Source organism: Chionomys nivalis, chromosome 1 (genome assembly GCF_950005125.1).
Source record: "Chionomys nivalis chromosome 1, mChiNiv1.1, whole genome shotgun sequence".
Taxonomy (NCBI): domain Eukaryota; kingdom Metazoa; phylum Chordata; class Mammalia; order Rodentia; family Cricetidae; genus Chionomys; species Chionomys nivalis.
Window position 1 is genome coordinate 11,576,618 of NC_080086.1, and position 11,521 is coordinate 11,588,138.

Below are 11,521 nucleotides of genomic sequence, written 5' to 3' on the forward strand. Positions count from 1 at the left end.
ATGAGAAATGCTAAGTTGAATTAGCTCATAAGAGAAAGTAAAGACAGAAAAGGCCACACCACTTTTATACAAACTTTAAAAGCTAATTTTTTTTAACTTTACTATAGAAGTGTAGATTTATAGGTTAAATATTAATATGCATTGATGACTCTAGAATGTTCTATTGGTTATTTTTGTTGTTACATTTAATACCATCTAAATAACTAGTTTGAAACACTAATAGTTTTTTTTTACTTGTCTTTATTTAAAATTATAATAACTTGTACAAGTTTCTACAGAGAATAAACATAGGGCTGGGACTGGGACAAGGTTCTTCTGAGTCTCCATCTCATTTGTCACCCCAGTTCCTCTGTCCCAAAATCTTCTTTTTCCTTTTTTATAATTTTTTAATTGATTTTATTGAGGTATATATTTTTCTTCACTTTCCTCTTTTTTCTCCTTTCCCCTTCAACCCCTTCCCATGGTCCACATGCTCTCAATTTACTCAGGAGATCTTGTCTTTTTCTACTTCCCATGTGGATTAGATCCATGTATATCTCTCTTAGGGTCCTCATTTCTGTCTAGGTTCTCTGGGATTGTGATTTGTGGGCTGGTTTTCTTTGCTTTATGTTTAAAAACCACTTATGAGTGAGTACATATGATAACTGTCTTTCTGGGTCTGCGTTGCCTAACTCAAAATGATGTTTTCTAGCTCCATCCATTTGCCTGCAATTTTCAAGATGTCATTTTTTTTCTACTATGTAGTACTCCATTGTGTAAATGTACCACATTCTCCTTATCCATTCATTCTTTGGCTGATGGGCTTTTTGGTTGTTTCCAGGTTCTGGCTATGAAAAACAATGCTGCCATGAACACAGTTGAGCATATGTTCCTGTGGTATGATTGTGCATCCTGTGGATATATACCCAAAAGTGGTATTTCTGGGTCTTGAGGAAGGTTGCTTGCTAATTTTCTGAGAAATTGCCACGCTAATATCCAAAGGGGCTGCACCAGTTTGCACTCCCACTAGCAAAGAAGGAGTGTTCCTTTTACCCCATAACCTCTCCAGCATGAGTTGTCATCAGTGTTTTTGATCTTGGCCATTCTTTTTTTTTTCCTTTTATTTATTTATTTTATTATTATTATTATTAAAAATTTCCACCTCCTCCTCTCCTCCCATTCCCCTCCCCTATACCCCCATTCTTAAAGACATAAGATGGAATCTCAGAGTTGTTTTGATTTGAATTTCTCTGATGACCAAGGATGTTGAGCATTTCCTTAAGCATCATTCAGTCATTTTTTATTCTTCTGTTGAGAGTTCTCTGTTTAGGTCTGTACTCAATTTTTTTAAATTAGATTATTTGTTCTTTTGATGACCAGTTTCTTGAGTTCTTTGTATATTTTGGAGACCAGCCATCTGTCTGTTGTGGGGTTGGTGAAGATCTTTTCCCATTCTGTAGGCTGCTGTTTTGTCTTGTTGAATGTGTCTTTTGCTTTATAGAAGCTTTTCAGTTTCTGACATCCCATTTCTTAATTGTGAAGCACTAATTGTAAGGGATAATAATGTAACCAAAGTATGATGTGCAGCCTTCTCTTGCCATGTAGGGAGAAACTTTGTCAAAAGATCCCTCATCTCTCCCAAATTCTGGTAGACAGGTTTCAAAATTTTATTATTTAAACATATTTTTTTAAATTTTTAAGGTTAATATATGTCATCAATATTTCTAATCAATTTAATTAAATAGTTAATTCTTTAACTATTTTTTATTTTTGTTTTCTTAATAGAGTTGCTTCGTGTACCCATGGCTGACCTAGAATTCACAACTTCTTGCCTTAGCTTTTCAAGTGGTAGAACTGCAGGTATACAAAAGCACTTCACTTAAATTAGGCATTTAATTTATTGTTACATCATCTTTTGTCTGTAAAAGTACACATACGGTGAGCATGTACACATGAGTGTGTATGTTTTTGTGTGTGTGTGTGTGAATGACCCATGGTTCATATGTAGAAATCAGAGAACCACTTCCTTTTATTGGTTCTCTCCTTCTACCATGTGGGTCCCCAGAATCAAATTAAGTCCTGGTGGAAATTTCCCTCACTGAGCTATCTCTCAACTCCAAGGACCTAGCATCTTTGTTTGTAAATTTATCAAGTGATTTTGAGTGTGTGTTTCTATGGGTGTCATGTCACTTGGCAGCTACAGCACAAATGTGAATGTCAGAGGATGACTTGGACAACTTGTGTCCCTCCTCCTATCATGTGGGTTTAAGTGTGAAACTCACATTACCAGGCTTGACAACAAGTATCTTTACTCACTGAATCATCATGTAGGTCTCAATATTTCAAAAATAAAAGATTACATGCAACAATAAGTCCATTAAGCCCACAAAGGCCTCTTCTCAAATGACTTAAAGATGACCTGTTGTAACTCAAAAGAACAAACGTAACAGAACACCCTCAACCCCCGCCCAGTGTAGAGAACGTTGCTGAGAGATAGACCATTATAGGCTCAAGAAAGATTTCCAGACTGTCCTCCTGAACGTGAGATAACTCTTGCCATATATTCCTCAAACACTTGCCACTGGAGATCCAGTATGCATGGAATGAATTGTAGAGGCTGGGGAGTCAAGGATACCTGGAATAGAAGTCCTGTGTTGTTAAGCAGAGTAAGTCATTTAATCTGTTATCTGCAGATGGCCCATTTTGACAATTAATGGTGATTGGGTTGCTGGTGATTTTATTAAGTGGTGCAGTTGCTGAGAAGTTGTCCTTATGCCAGTAAATCCCACCCTAACCCCCAGTGGCGATACACAAGAAGACTTGAAAGTAGTGAGGAGACTTGTACAGAGAAGGGATTTAGAGGTAGAGAGGGGGGAGGAGAAAGCCTAATTGGTAGATAAAAAAATGATTAAAAGTTGCAATACATAAAAGTTTTCATACACAGACACACACACACATTTGAGAAACTGTCAAACAAAAGGTAAACGGTTGTGTTGTGTGTCCCCTGGAGTAGAGTCAGAAGGATGAAGTAAAGAAGTTGGTAACCCTTTCATTTTAGTGGACAGCTCAAGACTTTGGCACATACTCAGTTCTTCTCAGGTAACAGAAAAAGATAAGGATATTTGTGGCTGAATATACAGTAAGTACTGTCCCCAGGAATATATAGATTTAAATCCTACAAAAATGCCTTTTTAGTTCATATATCCATACTAATTTATCTTAATTTGAGATGCAAAGTTGTATTTTTGTTTATAATACTAAATTAAAATAAACAATTTGTATAACTTCTAGTGTCAAATACAGTCATTTCTTTATTGTTCCAAGACTTCAAATATTTTATTAAACTACATTTAAAAATCACACAGAAGTTCGTGCACTCCACTTGTTCTTTTTATATCTTAAATAATACTTTTCAAAGCTGTTTTTGCACAAATAGCTCAGTTACACCCACAAATCACTGAATATATTTAGCATCTCCCCCCACTGGCTTTTGAAAAGGTGTAATTTTTTGAAAAATGTGACATTTGTTTTGGTGCTATTGAATTTGTCAACATTAGTGTAATTAGCTCAAGTTTCATCAACTGGCTGTTGCAATCTGTTCAGAGACCAACTTGGAATTTGAATAGTCTTAGTGATTCCAGATACAGATGAAGTTTGTGTGATATACATTTGTAGGCACAGGGAATAAAGAGAAAATGACGTTAATACAGTGAACATTGCTTAAAACATTCCAGGTCATAGAGCATAATCATCAAGAATTCCACAGTAATAACAAAGTCTCAGGAAATAATTAAAATAATTTTCTCCAATACATTCTATTATGACCAAAAAATGGTTATTTCTAAAATGTGTGTGTGTGTGTGTGTATGAATATTTTGACTACATGAGTGTCTGTGTACTGCATGTGTGCCTTGTCTCCACTAAGGTCAGAAGAGGATGTCAGGTACCATGGAACTGGAGATACAGGTGCTTGTGAGCCACCATGTTCATGATGGGAACTGAATACAGGTCCTCTGGAAGATCAGCTATTGCTCTTAATGACTAAGTGACCACTCCTGCTGCAAGACATAATAATGTTTATATCATAATAGTAACATGTCATACTAACAGTACAATTGTTTTAAATGTAAAGAAGATTCCAACATTAGTTTATATAAATAACAAGAGGACCTAGGATTTTGTTTCCACTATAAGGTTAGGGTCAGGTAAACTTTATATAATTATTTTGCAAGGTTACAGTAAAATTTATTTTATTTATTTTTATTGTTGTGTGTGTGTGTGCCTCGCACGTGCATGCTTGCACATGAATGCATGCCATGGTATGAATGTGGAGATCAGAGGACATCTTGCATAAGTCCATTATCTGCTTTCACCATATATGTCGAGGATCTAAGTTTACTGATCAGGGTTGGCACCAAGTTCATTAACCTGCTAAGCAAATTTGTCTGTCTTTTGTGTCTATATTTCTCAATATCAATTCAAAGTAAGACTTCATTTAGCCACATTTTGGGCACAGATGGTTTTATATTAGAAGGAGAATTTTAGAAAATGTAAGAGAAAAAAGTTATGTTATCTTTTCTGTGCTTGTTCAGAATATTCATATTTAATAAATAAAGAATAGAAGGAACTATCCAAGAATGAAAAGAGCTATGAAAACATTCGGTAAAACAGACAGTTGGTTTTCTGAGTGCAATGGATAATTTAAATAGAATAACCAAGAGCAGAAGGTCAAAAGTATTCATTTTTAACTTGAATAAGAAAATTGAAGAATTAGGAATACTTTTCAAAACCAGGTAAGTATTTAATATTTATACTTTCTGTCACTACAAAGACACATGCTTACACATAAACACACACATCTACTATGGGCCTGTTTCCAAGAACTTTATGCTAAGATGGAGAGAAAGATACATTGGGAAACAATATTATTGGCAATGAAAGTCAACATTACCTAGCAAATGCAGTAATATCTTAGAACAGGTGGCTTGTTTTGAGCTGTTGTTTCAACTGGTAGATTTGTGTTCCTCTATGAGCAATTTAAGTGAAAGGTGTGATAAATATGTGGATGAGGAAATATGAGTTGTCAAATTATGTAAGTGGAGTGCTTTCCACGGGGAGAGCTAATAAAAGGCCTTCAATGTATGTCTTTGTTCTTTTGTGGTAAAACCTTGAAGAGTTGCTCATTTTTAAACAAAATGTTTATTTCTTGTATAAGATCTGGTCACAATAGCCTTAGTCATTAAAATACTAAAACTAGCAAGATGTGAAGAAAATACCCTCCAGCAAACAAGTTAATAAGGAAAAGTGAGCTTACAAAAAAAGAATATATATTTTAAAATGTGTTGCAGTTCTTAGGATGGTAAGCCACCCTCTATGTAGGAGATATGTTGAGCTGCATGCAGGCACCTTGAAGGGGAGTGCATTGAAAGGTCCATGGAATTTGTTAAGATAAACTCTGCTTGGCGATAATTGTGAATGTCCTACTAGCAGGGCTCAGTTCTTTTAGATTTATTCATTCCCTCTCTCTCAGGTTGAATGTGGGGAAAGTAGTATTTAGTATTGAAGAATTGGGGCTAAAGAGACATATTGGACCCTGAATCAATACACGTGATGAATGCTTAATGGGACCCAAAAGGGCGAGGGGGATCAGCAAGCCTTATTTAGAAATGAAGAGATGGTGTTCATATTTCCTCTTGCTACTATGACAGTGATGATTTACATAGATGACACTTACCAGGTTAAGTGGGAATTTTTCTGTTTCTAATGTGCACTGTCTTTTCTTATTCAAAGTAGAATTAGCATTTTATCAACACTTTGGGATTCTATCGATGTAGTTATGTGTTTTTCTTTCAGAATTTTTAATATGAATTTAAGTTGGTTGTTTATTATTTATATATTTATTTATTTAAGATAAAGGTCATGTTCTTATCTTTCTGTTCCATGCTCTGGAGTAGCTGGAACTGCATATGGATGCCACTGTGTCCTACTATTTCATTTTGTTATTAAACGCTGAATCAACCTTGTATTCTTAGGGTAAACTGCATTCCATCATGCATAATGTTTTATATATGCAGGGTTTATTTGGTAAACTTTTGTTAAGAATTTCTTATGTTTATGAGAGAAGCAAGTCAGCATTTTTGATACTATTATTTATTTTCTGCATTGTTTTTGTTTGATTTATTTGGAAAAGCTTGTAAAATGATTTGAGAAACATTCATTCTTTTTGCCATGTGCTGATGGAATGAATAATGTGAAGATCACACTGTTTACTCCTAAATGTTTGGTAGTACTATTAATGGTATTGTATGGCATGGCATTGCTTCTTAGAAGACTTAAGCTAAACATTTCTTTAATTGGGCGCATTTTCTAACAAACCACCATGGGAGCACAGACAGGAAGATCAGGAATTCAAGATCATCCATGACTGAAGCATTTACTGGTTTGTGAGCTCCATATATTTTAGGTTTGCTTGGTTCTTTGCAAATCCGGGACTGTCGTATAAACACACATATATATTTTTGTATGGGGAGACACACATACTCTGAAATCCTATGCTAAAAATGAGATAAAGAATGGCTATACTTGCAAGGCTGTGGTGGTACACACTTTTACCCCCAGCTCTTGGGAGACAGAAGCAAGTAGATCTCTGTGAGTTCTAAGCCAACCTAACCTGATCTACAAAGTGAGTTCCAGTAGAGTCAGAGCTTTTACACAGAGAAAGCCTGTCTTAAAAAAAATAAAAAAATCAAGACAGGGTTTTTCTGTGTAGCCCTGGCTATCCTGGAACTTGCTTTATAGTTCAGGTTGACTTCAAACTCACAGAGATTCACTTGCCTCTGCCTCCCGGGTTCTGAAATTAAAGGAGTTTGCCACCACTGTCCAGCTTGATAATAATTTGAAGCTTGATAATAATTAAATTTGAAGAATTTCTAAATTTATAAAGACATTTTAGTGAAATTTGTCTTTAATGTCCATTTTTAGTCTATGATTATAACATGCCTGTTAATTTTTATTTTCTATACATGTATTTCATTAAGTGTTTTTAAAAGGTTATTATGTCTTAATATTTATATCTGAGTAGTTTATTACACTTAAATCTTAATAATTTTTTCTTAGTAATTCTTACAACTTTGCAAGAAGAACAATTTTCCTTTTCCATATTGTCATGCATTACTAATATCTAAAATGTTATTACTTTTGAATATTTTCCTGTTTATAATAAGCTTCACAGATCACACTATTAATTAAATACAAATCTGTGCAACCACACTTACGCTATTCTTTGAGATGAATTATTATGTGTCTGAAAACATAAATTTAACTTCTGATCTAAAAATGTTTATAGCTCCACTTCTGTGTCCCTTTCTGGGACTTCCAAAATAAAATCCTATGGTGACAATAGACTTTATCTTCCTTATCTTCTACAGAATATTGGTAAGCGTAGCGTTAAAATATTTACTGCTAAAATCAGTCTGTTTCCATTTTAACATTTCTGTCATATTGGAACACTTTTATTCTTTGTATTCTGGAAAATAAAATTTACTTCTGCCTCTCATTTTCTACAACTGAACTACCTTATGAGTGTTCTGATCTCTGATTTGATAATTAAATGGGATGCTTCTTATTTTTTTTTTTCTGTGCTGTGGCATTACAGTTCAGAAGAAATTGTTATTTAAAGGTAAGGCCTAGTGGAATAATGCCTAGAGACTGTGAATTTACAGAATTTGTGCTTTAGTCACGCTTTCCCACTTGGCCTCTGACTGTTGCAAAAACCTGATTGTCTAGCTCTTAATTCAAACATACTCACTTCCATGCTCATAATCTTTGTTTATTGGTTTGTTTTTATGATGCTATTGGACTTTCTTTAAGTCATTCTGATGTTTGTTTGCTACTTAGAACTGCTCCACCTTGAAATTTTCACTCTTTTATCTTGCAAAAAAACCTCCCCTAATACCAATTTGATTTATTTTTCTCCTTAGTTTTTAATTGTTCTTAGTCTAAGCTTTCAAAATATAATTCATTATTGCTATTTTATTTGGAGGTTTTAGATCTTTAATAATTTTTTAATAATCAAAAATTAATTATCTTATGCTTTTAGCTTCCTACTACTTTAGATACTTAAAATTTTATCTTGGATTTATTTTATCAAAATAGTGGTTGTGGCTCATTTCTTTTTCTATTTTCACTCTCTTTTGGCTCAACTCAACTTTAGTCCCTATAAACATTTGATATTAAACACTGTTATTTCATAATTAATAAGGGCGATGTTACCTGTCTAAAATTTGTTCATCACTAAGCGTGTATCTCTGTGTGTGGAACAAAATTAAGGATCTGGGTGTGAAACATACTCTGTAATCTCAGTCCTTGAAATGATGAGGCAATAGATCGTGATTCCAAAGATACCTTGAGGTATTTGCAAGATCTTGCCCTCTTGCACACACACAACCAAAAAAACTAACTAAATACATTAAGTTAAAAGTAGGTCTTTTGTCATAAATTTTGTGTTTGGGTAAATAGATAAATTTGTGGTTGAGCAAGGCCTTAAATACTAAAATGAAATAAAAAGTATTGGTTGCACACAGCAAGTGAAAGTCTATGAACATGAGTAGGCTCCCAGTTAATGTTTGAAATGAATTTTGGTTTTGTTACTTTGCATTATGTTTATTAAAATGATTTTTAAATAAAATATAAGCATTGAAAATAATAATTTTGTAACATTTATTGACAGATCTTTTATCGGGGATAAAACTGCAAAATCATCACTGATGTTATTTCATCTTTAAATACCATTAAGAAATTAATAAAAATGGAATTTTATCGAAAGCACACAATTTAGTAAAGAGAAAAAGAAAGTAGTTATGAAAACTTCTAATGATGTAGAAATGTGAGTTTTGTACATGGATGAAGATGGTTCATATACAGGGACCATAACACATGCTGATGGTTTTACAGATGTTTTTATAAGAGATGGTTTTACAGGTCTTGTATGCTTTGATATCCCTCAAGAGACCAACTGTTCCTTCAGTGCAGATATGCTACAATTGAGGTTCTTATTTTGAGCCATTGGGTTTTTTTGATATTTTTATTTTAGCTTCTTTAAAGTTGTTTTCATTGCTTTTCAGTAAGTAGGATTCTTTCTCCAAGACTGGCTTCTGCCAAATGAAGATAGAAATATATTTCTATTGGGGTCAATTGACCATTGAATCTTTCTAGGTAGCAGACCATGGGAAATGACAGAAAAGAACAGACAAGGTGATATTGGAGAACACAACACTTAGAAGAACAGAGAATACTTAAAGGACTAACTGTGAATAAAAAGAAGACTATGTGAAGAAGCATGCACTGTCCTGGAATCCGCATGTCTTGGACAGATGGGTTTTGAGCAAAGTCAGGAATAGGTGGGTGGATGTGAAGCACAGTGCAAAGCTCTGGAGTTAAAAATACAAAAATCTGAGAAAACAACTTACAGAGATTTTTTTCATAGCCCCGTAGATATTGAAAGGTCATGGGAGGATAGCAAAACAATGAGCCAAGCACCAAGATACTCAATGAATAAAACAATGTGACTTAGATGTCAAAGATAACACTAGGATCCTATTGGCACAGTTACATATTAGCTCTAAAAGTAGAAAAGCTTTTCAAAATGATTGTCCAGCACCCTTAACAAAAGCACTGTGAGAAAAGGGTGTGATCACAGACCGAGGGATGCAAAATTTTGTGAAGGGGATTGCTCTCTAATGAGGAGCCTCAACAGAACTGCTCTCTTGAGGAAACACCAGGTGTTCACTTGTGGTAAGGATATACTCAGAACGCTTAAAGAAGACCCTGAAGTGGTAGAAGGCCAATGTAACATATATGACCACACCACTGTAAAAATGAAAACTTACAGCTCAAACATCACTCCTAACAAATGTATTTCTTTTTTTTTTTTTTGCCTCAGTATCCTTTCTTGCTTTTAAATTTGCCCACCAGTAATAGCATATACAAATTGACAATTCATTGGAACATATCACTATGCAGTTTTTTTTTTTTTTTTTTTGGTGGCATATACCTTTATTGCCAGCAGAGACAGGCAGATATGTGAGTGCAAGGTCATTCATACGACATATAAGAATCTTTTTGCATTTGATTTTAGGTAAGTCATTTAGTGTCTTAATGTTAATGTATGGGATAATGTTGGCTATCAATCTTAAAAAAAATTCCGGACGGTGGTGGCTCACTATGCAGTTTTTATAAACTTGGAATGATCTATCTGTGTTCAGGACAGTGCTTCTCAACCTTCCTAATGCTGCAACCCTTTAAAGCAGTTTCTCATGTGATAGTGACACCCAACAACCAAATTATTTTCCTAGGTGCTTCATAGCTGTAATCTTGGTACTATTATGAATTGCAATGTGAATATCTGTGTTTTCTGATGGTATTAGGAGACCCCTGTGAAAGAGTACTTCAACCATCAAGGGGTCGCGGCCCACAGGTTGAAAACCAGGCATTTAGCATATTCTTAGAAGAGTAGGAGGGTAAACCTCCCAGCACACTCACATGGTCTGTGAGGCCTTCCGGAAAGAAAATGCTTCTGCTTGGTGGGTCACAGCATTCACATCATGAGATGAGAAAATGTTTTTAACATGAATTGATGGTAGTAATTTTGCTGTTAGGTGCTCATTCAAATTCTTTTAGATTGATCTGCATGATGGTTTTATTGGTACTGAGTAGTGCTAAGCTCAGCCAGTTTCTAAAATGTCAAATCTCTGTGTAGAAAATAACATAGAGAAGGAAATGAGTGTGTGTTCTATAGTAGCCCGTGAAACAATGAGATCAAAGATGTGAGGCATGCTACACTTAACTAACTGTAAGAGGAAAAAGCTAACCCACCTCTAGATCTCGATATGTCTGAGAGTTCTTTCATCTGTGGAGGTTAAAGGTAAAGCAAGAACATGTTGGGGAATTCCTTGGTAGTTCAACTCTGAGTTGATGTTAGTCTGATTTCAGAATAATGTAAAACCAAATTAAGATAACTGTGTGTGTATATATATAAAAACACACATGTACACACACACACTGTGGTGGTTTGAAAAAATGGCTCCCATAAAGAGTGGCACTACTAAGAAGTGTGACTTTGTTGGAGTGGATGTAGCCTTGTTGGAAGAGGTATGTCACTGTGGGGGTGGTCTTTGATATCTCAGAAGCTCAAGTTACATTCAGTTTGGCACATAGATTACTTCCTACTGCCTGTGGATCAAGGTGCAGAACTCTTAGTTCTTTCTCCAGCACCACGTCTGCCTGCATGCTGCCATACTGCCATACTTCCTGCCATGATGACAATGGACTAAACTCTGAAACTGTAAGCCAGCCCCAGTTAAATGTTTTTTATTATAAGAGTTGTGGTGGTCATGGTGTTTTCACAGCAATAGAAACCCTAACACACACATACTCTCCCTCCCCCGCCTCCCCCCCCCTCTCTCTCCAACACATAGCACAAAGGAACTAGACTAAACAGATAGTGACCACACACACTCCTGGTAATGCTCCTTTATATATTTTA